The sequence below is a fragment of the Triticum dicoccoides genome, chromosome 4B (genome assembly GCF_002162155.2).
Source record: "Triticum dicoccoides isolate Atlit2015 ecotype Zavitan chromosome 4B, WEW_v2.0, whole genome shotgun sequence".
NCBI classification, from domain to species: Eukaryota; Viridiplantae; Streptophyta; class Magnoliopsida; order Poales; family Poaceae; genus Triticum; species Triticum dicoccoides.
The window spans coordinates 147,234,327-147,249,608 of NC_041387.1; the positions used below are offsets into that span (position 1 = coordinate 147,234,327).

A 15,282-nucleotide genomic window follows, 5' to 3' on the forward strand; every position below is an offset into this window, starting at 1 on the left:
GTCAACGTCTAATGCCAGATGGCACAAGCCATTTATTTTAAGTGGGTTATTTGCATATCAAGGCATTTTATGCACAACTATAAGTTTTATATAGCATTTAGTAGTACCGATGAACAGCAGGAACAAACCACACAAATACATGTAATTTCCTTAATCACAGTGGCTCACCTTCACGTCGCCTGCAAGAGACCCACTAAAATTTGGTTCCAGAAATCAACATGGGTCTACGGCAAAGGAAAATATGCATGTAATTTTGCACAAGATCTTGAACGAAAGATACGATAACATCAAGTTATAGATACTACTATGTATGGCTTAACAACACTAACTACTATATGTCTGAGTATAAAACTAAAACTGAATCACGCCAAATGGCGCAGAGACCCGCTATAGCCATGTTGTCGATGAAAATAGTCTCATTTTGCAAGGGCATACGGCGCATATGGCGTAGAGACAATGAATCCATGTGCACGTTGAAAAAAATCCATGTTTTAGTTGGTTTAGTTGTGGGCATTTGTTAGTAACTCCTGTTTTTACCAAGCACTGGGGTAATAATTCTAAAACTTTTATAACAAGAAATATTTGCATTTGTTAGTAACTTCGGGTTTGAGCAAGCACTCGGGGTAATAATTCTAAAACTTTTACATGAAAAAATAAGGAATACCTATGTTCAAACTATATACTTTAGCATGTGAAACTAATAAAAACCAAGAATTTGCATGATATGATATATAGGCATGGTTTAAAGGTCTTTTGGGGTTTTGCTGTGCTGGATGCTCTATGATGAGTAAAAGAACCGAGTTCTTTATCTCAGAACAAATGCTAAAGATCTCACACGGAGCTCATGTGGCCGACAGACATTTGCTGGGCTGGACCTAGTGAAAAGGGGCTATCAAGGAAAATATGATATATACCAAGTCATTTTTGTTTATGGCTCCGTCTTCTTCCCTTCCATATTGCATCGGTAGGATCTTACATCGACCTGATTAGAGCTGGCAGATATTGGGGTGAGTGAATCACCACCACATCATTTGCTAATTCAGGAGAGCCCAGAACAGGGCGTCTATCATCAACTGAAACCAAGCCTAGTGAGCGACTATAAGTGAACTTCATGAATGAAAACTTATGTTCAAAAAAATCGCAAAGAAAATTTTGTTTGACTGAAAAGGAAATTTTACACCGGAGAATGTAAATGAAAACATGTAAAGAACACAACACATAGAGTTTGGCAAGGCTACTCGAGCAAAGATTTGACAAACATTTTGGCAAGGCTAATTCTCCGCTTCTATATGATTATCATCTGCTTCTGGGTGATACGTACATAGAATATGCTTCATACCACTCGGAGAGATTCCACTAACGCTTTGGCAAGGCTCCTCGACCAGACAAAGACTCTAGTTTTTAAAGCATGCCTACATAATAGCGCTTTTGTCTTTGGCTGGTTAAAATGAACAACGGTGTCTTCAATAGCGGTTAGAGAAGCTCCATCTGCAGTGTCACTATCAACCTAACACAACAATAAGAAATTCAGGTACATCAAAGAAACATGAGTGCATACAGGAGACAAATGGCAGAAAAGGAGTGTAACCTTGGGATGTTCCTCAGCAGGAACTATAGGCTCAGCTGCCACGTTTATCTTCTTGGTTGTAGTGGAATAAAACACGTCTGACACCATGGGTATTTTAAGGAGATATACTATTAAGAGGGCAAAAGCATGAATCAAAGATTTAGTACAAAAAAGCAAGACGAATTGAAATCAAAAGCCAAGTCCAGACATAGTACCCTGCAGCTGCAGCTGCAGCTTAGCCTCGTTCATTTTTAAGTGGGCATGCATAACTACATACACAAATGTAGAGGGTGAGAAAAAAAATAAGTTGGAGACCAGCAAGTTGTGTGGATTAGCACAGATGCAGAGCATCACAAGAGCATAACAGAAACAAGGAAGGGAGGAAACCATGGTGAACAGACCAAAGATCAACAGTCTTCGATATCGTACAGACTGAAACAAGAAGGATATGTGGTCAGAACTAAAAAAATCATATAGCCTACTCCAACATGACTGAATTGATGGATCCCAAGCGAAAATTTACAAATCTACAACAACACAGCTGGATATCAAGATTCTTAGAACCAATGCGTAGAATGAAAAACCCAAAAAGAATCATACCCTATTCCAAAATGACTGTATACACATATCAAAACTATCAGGACAAACGCCTAAACCATAAGACTAAACAAACAATATGACCCATGAACAAATAAAGAACACCATTAACATGACTCAATATACAAATAGCCATCAATCATGCCAAAAATATAACTCATTTCAACCTCCTCAAAAGACTTCCTAATTGAATAGGAAAATCAAATAGCTATATCTGCCAGATAGCAAAGTTAGAAAAGTAGACCAGACTCAGCTAGCCACTGACAGAGAGAACTTTGAAACCAAGATTTCTTCCCTGTCAGCTCATTCAGAACACGAAGAATAAAACTCTGAAACCAATATGTGTATCTTTCAGTAGCCAGTGGTTCTTTGAGGCATTGTACAAAAAGACATTTTGAGGTGCTTGTCCAGATGTGATTATTTCTCTTCAGTGACAAGTGAATCATATATGTCTTTCATCTAACTCTATGTTTTGTTATCTACAAACTAAAAGGTCGTTCTGTTTAGATACTATCATGCCATGAAACTGAGCGTTTCCACGTGGTAGAACCTCCTCAGGGAATATAAGATTTTTATGAGGCTGATCCTGATCTGCCATCCACGCACTAATACCCTTGTTTAAAAGAATAATTTTGGTGTAGTAAGTCTCAAATTACAACTAATTTCCTTTTTGACATAAATATTGGTGGGGATCGACACGCTAATCAGAAATCAAAGTTGTCAAATGACGAGATACAGTTCAGCGATGTCTTGAAATTTTTCATGGGCATCATCAATATTCACTACTAACTGAAACAACGACGTAGGAAACAAAAAACCTTTTCTCTCACCTAAAATTAATTAATTAATGTAGCAATAACATACATGCAACAAGCCAACAACCACTCGGCACGCATTTCCCAGAGCTAGCAACACTAACAAATAAGACGCTCAGACATACCTGTGCCAAGCTTCCGGCAGAGAATTCCTTCCTTCACTGAAGGAAATATGCCGTTGCCATCACCAAAAAAACCGGGACATGCACCTTTTTCCTCCTTAGTGAACATCACCCAACCTCATCCCATTTGCCGACCTCCTTGATCTTCACCTCTACCAGGGATGCAACTCCCCTTATACCTGATGATGAGAGGAGGTTAGAAAATGATGGGCGCATAGAGGAGATAAAGACAAATCTTGGCAACATATATCAAGCAGAACAAAACAAGCAAGCTCACATTACTTCCAACTTATGTTGTGTAACCGGGTCATGAGATTTCGTTATTCAGATTCAGGCCAAACACCGATAGAGTGGTACTGGAATGTTCTACTTGCGGATGACCTTTACCAGTATTAGAATACAAAATTTCAGCAAGTAGTTTAACAGGATACCCTTACAATTGCTAAGTAAGGTAAATAAACATGGCTTACATAGATCATTCTTCCCCTGCCAGCCTTCTGGGATTTTCGTCGAACACCTTGTAGGCGTACAGAAATAAAATCTGCACAAGCGCAGATGATCCACGAAAGTTACTAACAAATGCAAACATAACTTCATCATCTAATAATAGGAGATTACATAGATAAATAATTATAAAAGAGATTGATAAGAAATGCAAATCAATTCGTCTCTTTCTTTTTTCACTAAGCAAATAACACCAGGATAATCTTCAGCAAGAAGAGCACACAACAATCATGCCTCAATTGATAAATAATAAAAATACAACAATCAGAATTTATAAAAAAATCTTGACTCCAAAGAGCATTGTATCGTACCTTCTGAATATAAGCCAAGAAAAATAACATGGGCTCTTTAACCTGCCCCACAAAAAATGCACTATAATTTTAACAGATTGGTTGAAAGAAGAAGCCAAGTAACCTGAAACACAAATACGAGGTCACCTACCAATTTTCTACAAAAGAGAGACGAACATTCACACGAGAGAGAGTTGGTCACCTTGTTCTTCACCAAATCTTCTATTGGATTCTTCGGTTAAATCTTCTTTCTGAGATCTAGAAGATTGTGGTCTTTAGATAAATTGTATATCAGGAAATCAAGACCAATGACAAGAAATAAACAGGTAAAGAGATAATCTAAAACCGTTCTTCCACACGAGCACCCCCTCTTCTCTGCCCTTCAATAGGAGCTGCAGGTCACCGCCTCCATCTCCCTCACCCCTGCATATCACCGCCTCTTGCCCTCCCTCGACATCCGGTCCACGGAGCAAGGGACGAAGGATGGAGGCGTATCAAGGGTCTGATGGTAAGTGTAGCGTGAGAAATGAACATGTCAAGCAAGGCTAGTGACAAGAAAGTGGATCCAGTAGTAACTTACTTCTCACACTCCGCAAGCCCATAAACCAACTTGAAGAGGGGTGTCCATCTTCTATCAGACTGACATGCATAACTGAACGAGAACCAGTTTTTCCACAAGCAAGCTGAATAAGAAAACATAATGCCATGTTAATGGAAGGAAATGAAAACACAGAAGATAACAGACAACTGGAACTTGATACACTGAACACTCATACAAATGTAAAAAGGACAGAGAAAACTTCATTTCAAACATAAGACCTGTATATATGGAGCTACTAAAAAAAGCATATATCGGTACATGCCTCAAGCCGTGAACTATTCTAGTTGCAACTGCGCCAAGTATATCAATAATATTCTCTAATGTTTCTACCTTTGTCCCATGTAAAACATAGTACAATGTTAAGCATGGAAGTGCCAAAAAGAAAAGAGAAGTATATACTATAACAACAAAACATGCACAAGATGACTTCTTCGTCTTCTGTGGTGCTTACCAAGAAAATGTCAGACTTACAATAGTGGGCAAGCTTCTTTTAGATACAAATATGCAAAACAAGTATCTTTATCTGAAAGCAACCACACAGTTCATTTGTTGGATGCAATCAGTGGTAAAAGAAAAAATAATGTTAGTAAATTAGAACTGCACACACACCTCCAATAGTATTTTGGCCTGTGTAGGATGCAAGTGTGCGTTTACATCCAGGAATTTAAGCATCTGCCCAGGGCAATCCCGACCCTCTTCTTAACAACCCCAGGCTGCTGAAGAAACCTGCAAAATCATCCAAACCAACAAGCACAAAACTGAATCCTTACATGTACATGTCATCTGAAATTTCCATTTTTATTCAAGCTACATTTAGAGGCTGCTTTTTAGTTACAGAAAGTTGGGAGACACATAATCAAAGCAAGCCCGCAGATAGTGATAGATGAGGCAGAACAACTACTATAGTGAAAGTATCCAAGCAATCAACCAATGATAGAAATACCATGCAAATCTTATCCAAAAACAGAAACAATAGAAGTTATTAGCACTCTGCCGCAGAAATCAAATAGGGGAGGTATTGACCTGAGGTTTCCATTATCAATTTGTGTGTTGATGCCATGGACGATAGAAGATCGGCTACGAAGCTGAGGCACAATCAATGGTACCTATGACATCCAGGAATCAAAATCATTAGTTTTCCAAAAATGAAGTATGGATGCGGGGAGGATAGGAGCACACTGCCACAGATAACCACATAATCGTCCTGCAAATGCTTGTCGTCGGCATAAGAATATACTGCCACCAAAAGTCCCATAGCCAACCATTCCAGGACAAACCTCAACATTTGCAGAGTGGTCAAGTACAAAATAATTAGTTCTCTAGCACATATATCTTGAGCAGAACTCTTAATCTGAATCATTTGAGGCAATTATCATTCTATATAACCAGCCTAATTAATCCCCCATGCAAAAAAAACTGTACTCTTAGCAACAAAAAAGCAGATAATGGAATAGGAAAAACACTAAAATGTCTACTTCCAGATTCTTTTTTTTTGCGGGTTACTTCCAGATTCATGAGCGTGCAAGCACTATGGAGTAAAATTGAACAAACAAATCTAAAATACATGGGATGAGAAGGAGGAGGTGAAGGAGCAGGAAGATAGGGAGGAGCTCACATAGGGAGGTGCCACCAGGGGAGAGGGAGACGGCGGTGTGCCCTCACGATGACCTTTTTCGCTGACCTTCGCTATCCCAGCAGTGACGGCACGCAGGTGGATCGGCCGCTTCTCGTTGATGGATGCAACCTCGTCCTCCCTGGCCCTGGCCGCCGCCGCCCCGCCCGCGGCCGCTGCATAGGCCCTCTCCGCGCCCGCCCCGGCCGCCGCCGGCCGGCTTTCTTGGCCCTCCCCTGCTCCTCTAACCCCACCGCTAGCTTCTTGGCCCTCCTGGCTGCTCCACCCCCACCGCCGGCTTCTTGCCCCCCCGGCCGCTCCACCCCCACCGCGGGCTTCTTGTCCCTCCCCTGCTTCTCTACCCCCGGTTTGAAGACCCGGCCATCCATGCAAGAGCCCCCCTCGTCGGCGCCAGCGGGAAGGAGGATGGAGGAGGAAGGGGGAGAAGGGATGCGGCGGCCGGCGGCTATCCGGACGAGCAGGAAGGAGGGAGGAGGTGCGGCGCTGTCGAGGGAGGGAGGGAGGAGGCGTGTGGCGGCTAGGGTTGGTGCGGGTGTGGGCTCTAGCGCAGCCCCCGCGACCAGGATTGGGAGCGGAGCGCGCGCGGGGATCGGGCGAAAGCCTTTTCCACCCGAGATCGATCCACCCAGCCAACAAGCATAGAACACGAGCCCACCAGTCATTGGGCACGAGAACTTAGTACGTGGTCAAAACCACCAGTGAGAGCAACGAGCATCTAACGGCCCAAACAAAGTCATAGACCAGATTGACCACGATCCAACGGCCAACGAAGGCTGAAATCGGGGGAGCCTCCTAGAGGTGAGTTGGCTAGTTTCTGTTTTGTTTTAAATATCCTCTTTCATGGCTCTAAAAAGATTCAATTGTGACTTGACTACACAATCTTGACGCGCTCTGCGTGCTCATTATATCGAGGGGGTCTTATACAAAAGCTTAATATAATTATCTTCCGAGCTTTATGGCCACTACATATGTGTCATTCTGCATATGTACCTTTTTTCGCCATTATATGCATTGATATGACTTAAGTTTTGGCCAAGCTGGGTTGCATGGCTCCTGTGTGTATGTCCTACGTTCCCGTTAGTTCGGCTAGGGCATAAGGGGAGCACCTCTGCGATTGTTACTGCCAGGTCAGCCGGACGTGTACCTCAGACTGGGTGAAGCCAAAAGCTAGCGTTCTTAAGGGAATATTCGGTCGGTGAACAAAATATGTTCTTTACCTATTTACAATCTAAACCCCCAGATGTTTTATATCCTGCGTCTCTGCTCGCAGTTCGGACATGCACATTAATGCATGTGTACCCAGGGAAAGGAACCCTTAACGGAACTATTCTCCCTAGAAGATGTTTCTTACTATGCATGTAATATAACATAACTAGTTGGGCACTTGTCTATTCAAGGACTTATGACCCCTACGTCTGGTTTCCACGCGTACCCCGGTTTACATAACTGAGCAGGTATTCGAATACACTTCGGACTGTCGGGTCCGGAGGTTGAAGCGAAAATGTCCGCCATGACAAATGATTTACAATCCGGCTAGGGACAAAATATGTCAATTGAAGTACACAGTCACTTAGACTGGCTAAGTTCTTCTTCTATACCATCCAACAGGCTGTCTAGCCTACAATCCTATTGGGAATACTTTACGGCTAATCCTACCTGGTCATATACCAGACTAACAGGAATCTCTTTCCCATCTGACCCTACAGGTCCGACCTGGGCCATGTGATTCGGATCAACTTTGGTGCATCGCGTCTTCACCATGGCCCAGGCTTCCCTCGCACCTTGTCGGCAGGCCGATATTTTCCATAATCGGAAGCACCTCCACGCTCCCTTGAGCATCTTCACAAGCTCCCCCATGCCTCCTGGCAGGGAGGCAGATGGCCACAAGGCCTGGGCAATACCCTGCATCACCTACCGAACTTGTTCGTGCAGTTGTGGAAGTTCTTGCAGAAGATTGCCTGCGGAGCCAGTCATTTCCTCTTCGGGACGACCTGTCAGCATACCTACAGACATAACTCTGTTAGCCCGTTTCTTCGCCGAGATGTATAAAAGTTCGTTCGAGCACTTACTAAAAATGTCGTGTCGAAGCCTCTTATTCTCCTTCACGGAGTCAGCAAGCTGGGCCCGAACATCTTCTAATTCAACGCCAGCCGGGTATTGGCATCTTGGAGATCATTTTTCTCTCGCCTAACCCGTGTAAGCACACGCTCGCCAGCCTCTAGCTGTCGTTGAGCATGTTGCTCATCTTCTTGTACGATCTCCGGATCCACTCCGGGATTGTCTACAAAACCTATTGTTAGCTTTGCAAGCATGCCGAATACTAACTGGTACACGAAATTACATTCTTTTTGATCAAGACAAGTATTACCAGGTGAGGCCTTCTTGGATTCCTCCATTCCGGCAACTGCGGCCCTTAGCTGGGCTTTGCACTCCTCTAGCTCTTGAGACAAATGGGTGTTCTTCTCTATAAGAACCTATTCATACAATGATCCTTAAATCAGTTGTGCCAACTATTTCAAGTCACAAGGGCTACTGATATACATAATTATCATATTTTTCTTACCCGTATATCCTTTAAATACAGGTCTGTGGCTCCAGCAAGCCCACCTTGAGCAGCTCGGATGTACGCATCTCGCGAGTTGAAGGCATTGAACGCCTGTTCGGAGAAATTAGGGTCGCAGAGTACGGCCTGTCGACGCCTGTGATTCATAGCGCTCTCCACTTCAGAATTTGTAGCGGATATTCTATCTGCATCCTCTGTAGGATGACCGTCCGGTGTTTACTCCATGTCAGCCTCCTCCCTTGAGTCCAGCTCTGGAGTCCGGCTGGTGGTGGCGTGGCCGGCAGGATCTCCGGACATAGTTCGGCGGGTGCTTTTTCTGCCAGGGGACAAGGGACATTGTTATATTTTAAAAGACGATAATCACGGAGCAGGTTTTAAGTCATACCTCTACGACGGCGTCTCGGTCCTGCGACCTCCTTTTAAACCTACCTGGCTTGGGCGCCCTTTGTTGGTGAGCTGCCGCAGGTTCGGCACAGCGCCCCGATGGCCTTCCCTATAAAGCGCAATACGTGTGCGGAGGGTAAGGCGTAAAGAAGGGATCCTTCTCGGAAGTTAGGACTTCGGTTTTACTTACATGTGATGCTGGGAGTAGGCCAGGATAGTCGGTTATGATGGCCACCAAGGCACCGTCGCAACTTGCCTGGTAAAACATCATGTCGACGAGCTCCACAGATACGTCCGGATCTTCTTCAAGTCCGGGGTCGAGGGCCCGATTGTGGTCCTCTGGTTGTGGAGGCGGGCTGTGGACCTCCCTCACTGCTTTTCACAGTTCCTGCTATGAATTAGCAAGGTAAACCTTCATGTTGAAAGAATGCGGGAAGGAATGGAGTTGAGTAAAAGATAGCAGCTCACCCAGCTTGGGGGGTTGTACATGGAAAACCCATCCCATGGCTTAACGCAGATGAACTCCTCTTCTTCTCCTTTATACAAATGGTGGAGTCCGGACCTTTCCTACCGCAGCGGGTGGCATCGTCCTCTCCATTGAAGTGCCACATGGGGCGCCCCCGATACTGAAGTGGATGCACCCCCCGCATTATGCATATTGACATAACCTCGATTATTGTCAATACAGATTTGTCCAGCGTTTTATCCTGCCCATCAGACAAAGGACCTCTTTGTTATCTTCCTCCTGGGGGCTCTGGGGGTGCCAGCTGCGGCGTTTCCTCAATGGGGCATTGGTAAACTCAGGAAGAACCATCCGGATAGGGTCCGGAAGGGGGACGTCCTCTAAATAAAACTACTCCGAAGGCCAGTCTTCGAACGTCTTCTTTGGAGTGCCGGACAAGTATCCGGTCCTGGTGATGTGCCATATTTCGGCTCCGCCCACTTGATATATTGATCCCTCCTGATTGCGGGGGACGAGGCAGAATAACCTCTTCCATAGCTCGGAATGAGCTTCGTAGCCCAGAAGTAGCTCAAAAAGGGCTACATAACCTGCGATGTGCAGTATGGAGGCAGGAGTGAAGTTATGCAGATGGAGGCCGTAATACTCCAGGAGCCCGCGGAGGAACAGATGGATTGGAAATCCGAGGCCCCTCAGCAAGTAAGGGACAAGGCATACTCGCTCCCCTGGATGGGTTGGGGAAACTCTCTGCTTGTTCCCCGCCATCATAAGTGGCTAGTCCGGCCTCGGACGGGGACGAGATATGCAGGCGGGAGAAACACCTGGGTCTGCAAATCCACCAACCGGTTGTGGGATACGGAGCACTTTACCCAATCACCTGGCTTAGCATTGTGGGAGCGAGAGGAGGAGCTGTGGGGGCAGGCCATGATGGGATAGTTTTTTCGGGCGCGCTCTGATGAATCCTCGCTTGGGGAAGATGGTGTGATTTGGATCTGAGGATCCCCGTCTCTTTAATGGACAATTTACTAGCATGGTTAGGGTCGCAAATGTAAAAATGACCCAACTTCTCGCATTCGCTCGACAGGTGGAGACTGCCATTATTAAAGTACAGAAGCTGAGGTGTGCAACATTAATGGGAAGCCGGACACTGCTCATTACAACAGGTACTCAGGGATTTGGAGAAGAACCCACCTTGCAATGTCGAAGACAATCCGCACGCCAGACTCATCGTCATTGAAGCCTGGTTCAGGAGCTACTGAGGGAGTCCTGATTAGGGGGTCCTCGGACAGCCGGACTATGTACTTGTGACGGACTATTGGACTATGAAGATACAAGATTGAAGACTTCATCCCGTGTCCGGGTGGGACTCTCCTTTGCATGGAAGGCAAGCTTGGCAATTTGGATATGTAGATTTCCTTCTTCGTAACCGACTCTGTGTAACCCTAGCCCCCTCCGGTGTCTATATAAACCGGAGGGTTTAGTCCGTAGGACAAGAACAATCATACTCATAGGCTAGCTTCTAGGGTTTAGCCTCTATGATCTCGTGGTAGATCGACTCTTACAATACTCATATCATCAAGATCAATCAAGCAGGAAGTAGGGTATTACCTCCATAGAGAGGGCCCAAACCTGGGTAAACATTGTGTCCCCCACCTCCTGTTACCATTAGCCTTAGACGCACAGTTCGGGACCCCCTACCCGAGATCCGCCAGTTTTGACACCGACACCCGTGGTCGCGGCCCCGGCTGGCCGCGCCCAGGTCCGACGCCCGTCGTCTACCCCATCGCCCATGCCCGCACCCGTTAGCCCGTTAGGCCCTGGGCCTATGACAGATGGGGCCCATGCCCAAGTATTTAAGAAAAGAGAAAATGAAGTAAAAATTAGTTAAAAATAATAAACTATTAATTAATTAATTAACTAACGATTTGATTAACTTAATTAATGCTGACAATTAACTTGCTAACTACATGTTAATTAAGCTATGACAATGACAGCGGGACCCACATGTAAGTTTGACCTAGTCAACAGCCTTGTTGACTGCTGACATCATCCTGATGTCATAACCCTGTTTTCCATTTAATTTAAAACTACTAATTTCAGATTATTAATAAAACTTTGAAAAATTAATAGAAAATAAACCGTAGCTTGGATCGCAAAACTTTGTACATGAAAGTTGCTCAGAATGACAAGACGAATCCAAATACGCGGTTTGTTCATCCGCCACATGTCCCTAGCATAACAAACATCAAACCTTTCCCTCCGGTTCATCTGTTTGACAAACGTCCGGAACCGGGAAAACTTTCCTGGATGTTTTCCCCCTTCGCCAATATCATATAGCCTTGCGTTAGGTCGCCTCTAGCATCGCTTATTGCCATGTTATGCTTTGTGATGCATGTGTTTGCTTTATATTTACTGTTTCTCCCCCCTCTTCTCTCTGGTAGACTCCGGGATGGCTGCTGATGCCGCTATGATCGACTACGTCAACGATGACCCCTCCTTCTTGTCTGAGCAACCAGGCAAGCCACCCCTTTGATCATCTTGATATCGCCCATTCCATTCTCTCATGCTTGCATTAGATTTTGCTGCTGTATTTGATTGCTCCTATTCTTATGCATAGCCTACTTTTGTAACCTTCTTATTGTTACTTACCTGCTTATCCTAAACTGCTTAGTATAGGTTGGTTAGTGATCCATCAGTGACCCCCACTTTGTCCTTGTTGCCCTTGCTTTATCTTTGACGACTCGATCAAGGTGATCGATGACCAGAGCCCGACACCTCACATCACATCACACCCCTTCAGCTTTCTCGACTCTGCAGAGCTACTATCGAGTGCCGAAGGTGATCGCTCATAACGCACTCCTGATGATAATTCTGTAGTGTAGCTATTCGGTCGTCGTCAATGAGGGTGGTTCCTCTTTCACCATTCCTGATACGGCTGTCGTGCAACACCTGATGTGTGAAACTCGAGGGTGGATCCTCTTACGTTCACCTTGATGATTACATCGAGTGGAATCCTCCGTGGGTGATTCCTCGGGTTTTCCCCTTGATATTTGGACACACGGTTACCTTGACTTTACTTGAGATCATTGTTGAAGTCAGGACAACCCTGAGGGGTACCCGCGAGTTGATGTGAAAGTCAGGCGGGCCCGTTGAGCACCCGCGAGTTTTCTACATGGCACGACCGGGCAGTCTGGGCCCTTGCCGTAAGTCCACCAGACGGGGCGATGGGGTCACATTATGGTGAGTCTCTGCTCGTCTCCGCAAGCCCCCAATGCAGTTATAGGTCTGGGTATTTGTTCTGAGTTGGCCTCTGGCCTTTACGCACTAACCACCACGTGAGAATAGATATGGGCCTCGATGTCGTAGTATCAACTGAAGCTTTGTCAGACGTCCAGTTTAGCATTGTGGCACGGTCGGATCATGCTGGCCATCTAAGGCGGTGCTGGTATCCACCCTGCACAAAACGACCCAGAGTGCTGCGGGCGATGGGCCCAAGACCCAGGAGTGCATAGGATGTAGACCGGTGGGGACCTCTCTGTTGAGCCTAGGTAGGGTTGCGACGTGTTGATCTTCCGAGGCCGGGCATTGACCCCAGAAAGGTGTGTCCGGCCAGAGTGATCGAGCGTGTTGGGTAACGTGGTGCACCCCTGCACAGAAGTTATATATTCGAATACCGTGTCCACGGTAATGGACGTTCAGACTTGTATCCGGATCTTATATAACTAGAAATGGATACATGAGATATGTGATGGATATGTGGCTCCGAGCTTGCTTTCCCGCAGGGAGTCGGGGAAGGATCTCTGGGCGTTGATGTTACAACATGCTTGTTAAATATTAAAATGTTACTCTTTACTCTTCTACATGCTGCAAGATGCTTGGAGCTGCTTGAAGATGCTAGTCTTCGATAGGCTGGGCCTTCCCCCTCTATTATGGCATTATGTAGTTCAGTCCACAGATACAAATGTTCCATTTGATACCAGTGCATACTTAGTATGGATCTGATGCTTGCGAGTACTTTGGATGAGTACTCACGGTTGCTTTGCTACCCGTTTTCCCTATTCTTTCTTCTTTCCGGTTATTGCAACCAGATGGTGGATCCCTGGAGCTAGATGTCACCGCCTATGGATGCTACTATGTGAAGATCGCCGACGTCCAGGAGTAGTTAGGAGGTCCCAGGCAAGAGGCCTTGCCTCTTCGATCGTGTTGCTTTGGTGTTAGCCCTCTTAAGGCAGTCTTGTTTAACTTATGTTTGTACTCAGACATTGTTGCTTCCGCTGACTCTTGTGTATCGAGCTATGTATTCGAGCCCTCGAGGCCCTTGGCTTGTAATATAAAGCTTGTATTATTTTGATTTGTGTCTAGAGTTGTGTTGTGATATCTTCCCGTGAGTCCCCGATCTTGATCGTACACATTTACATGTATGATTAGTGTATGATTGAACCGGGGGCGCCACAAGTTGGTATCTGAGCCGACTGCCTGTAGGAATCCCCTTTTCCAACTCCTTGGCCGAAGTTGAGTCTAGTCTTTGAAAAACGGATTTACTGACATGGATGTGTGGCTTACGGGCCCACGTCGCTAATTGGGTGGTATTAGGATCTTTTACTCCGCGTCTATACTCTGGGAATCTGATCTCTATTCTATTCGAGTTAAACGATTTTGCTAACAACTCTAGGTTCTCGTAAATACTTCTCCCGGAGAGCCCCTCACTCCAGACGATTGCTTGGTGCACCAGAAGATTCTAAAGATAATCTCTAATGTTTTCCCCAGACCCTTGTGCCCTTTGCCACTGCGTTCCCTACCACCGATAAATCCTTATGGGTAACTACCTACATTGTCGTTCATACCTTCATCCCCAGTTGCTCTTGTTATTACAAGATGCCCTGAAAAACTATTTGATCTTCCGAAAATGCTCAGTAGCCTATTACTCTTGTTCCTCCTTATCTGCTTGCATTATGGTTACTTCCATATGTCTAAGAATACTCATTAGCATCCTTTGTCATCGTAATTTCGAGCATTTGATTCGATAAGTTTGCGAATGCTCGCGATCATCGGTCCTAATTAGAATTCTTCCCTTGGCTCAGACGTCAGTCCGGACATGAGCTGGTGTTCGACAAATCAAACCTTGTTTGATTGTCTATCAATGTCTATAAAACGTACTTGTCTTTGATCATAGCCTATACTTCTGATTCCCCGATTTGGAAACCATAATTCCTTTGCATTTGAGCTTTGAATTTGTCAGTTGTTTCTATAACCTGACCTCCTTGCATTCTTTCTTCTTCTGTTTGAGTACCGATACTCACATCAGATCCATTGTGGACCTCCAGGTCCTTTGTTGGGTTTTATCTGACAACGTCTTCCATTTAAAATAACCTTGTGAGCTTTTCCTCGAATACAAAATGCCTTTGGTAAATGGTATCCCTCGCTCTTGTAAACCATACTCTTCTTCTGGGCTTGAGTTATTTACTCGTGAAGTTTGTGGTATAGGTTCCTAAGATGCCCCTATGGGTTGAACTTACGCCTCCCCTAATCCGCTTGAACCCGAGAGTCTTCATGAGTCTTACTCTTCTGGTGTTTTGCCAGATAAAATATCAACACTACAACTTCATCGAAAGCGAGAAGTGAATGAAAGGTTATGCATTGAAGAAGTGGGAGTCAACCTTGAACTTTGTGTTCATGCCCATGGAAACGATGTAGATCTTATCATGGGAGATTCTTGTAAAAATAATTATCCCCTTGGTATAGATTC

The 15,282-nt window shown here is 45.1% G+C and overlaps 1 long non-coding RNA gene across 12 annotated transcripts; it reads right to left on the reverse strand.

Annotated features, from left to right (window-relative positions):
* Window positions 1-1,128: 1,128 nt before the first annotated feature.
* Window positions 1,129-6,403, reverse strand: LOC119295527. 12 transcript variants are annotated; one of them, XR_005144069.1, is made up of 11 exons: window positions 6,112-6,403; window positions 5,520-5,602; window positions 5,106-5,222; window positions 4,476-4,578; window positions 4,098-4,397; window positions 3,917-3,958; window positions 3,572-3,642; window positions 3,379-3,482; window positions 1,783-3,280; window positions 1,589-1,695; window positions 1,129-1,507 (listed from the first exon to the last, which is right to left on the reverse strand). It is a non-coding gene; the product is annotated as an uncharacterized LOC119295527 (long non-coding RNA). The 12 variants fall into 12 exon arrangements; XR_005144067.1 differs by having other exon boundaries at window positions 4,047-4,397; XR_005144064.1 differs by having other exon boundaries at window positions 3,917-4,019; window positions 6,112-6,402.
* Window positions 6,404-15,282: the final 8,879 nt, after the last annotated feature.